The following is a 515-nucleotide window of genomic DNA, read 5'->3' as shown; positions in this document are numbered from 1 at the left end:
ACAACTAACGCACATTGCATCACGTCTGGGCAGTGTTTTGGTGTTTTTTGCCAGGAAAATCATAGAAAATCCGTAGACCTTCAAAATGCGACAAATTTTGGAGTGCGTGTCCTGCATGGTCACCGTGGCCCCTGGACAAAATGAGAGAATTTGGCGGATGCGATGGAGAGACGTACGACCGACAGTCCCCTCCACCCATACCGAAACCACCACCTTCCACACCAAGTGTCCGGGCGATTTCCCGGAATGCACACAACTTTTGGAAGCGCGTGTGGGGCCCCGCCCGGGTAACGCACGCCAGAGATGAACGAAATCCGACAACGAACGCATGTTGCGTCACATCTGGGCAGTGTTTTCGGGGTTTTAGGCCCGGAAAATCATAGAAAATCCTTAGAGCTTCGAAACGCGACAAATTTTCGTGTGCGTGCCCTGCATGGTCACTTTGGCCAGTGGAACAAAAATCAGCGAGTTTGGCGGATGCGACGGAGAGACGTACGACCGAGGGTCCCCTCCAC

Source organism: Triticum dicoccoides, chromosome 4B, assembly GCF_002162155.2.
Source record: "Triticum dicoccoides isolate Atlit2015 ecotype Zavitan chromosome 4B, WEW_v2.0, whole genome shotgun sequence".
Classification (NCBI taxonomy): domain Eukaryota; kingdom Viridiplantae; phylum Streptophyta; class Magnoliopsida; order Poales; family Poaceae; genus Triticum; species Triticum dicoccoides.
The sequence above is the reverse complement of the archived record's forward strand: the minus strand, read 5'-3'. Positions refer to the sequence as shown.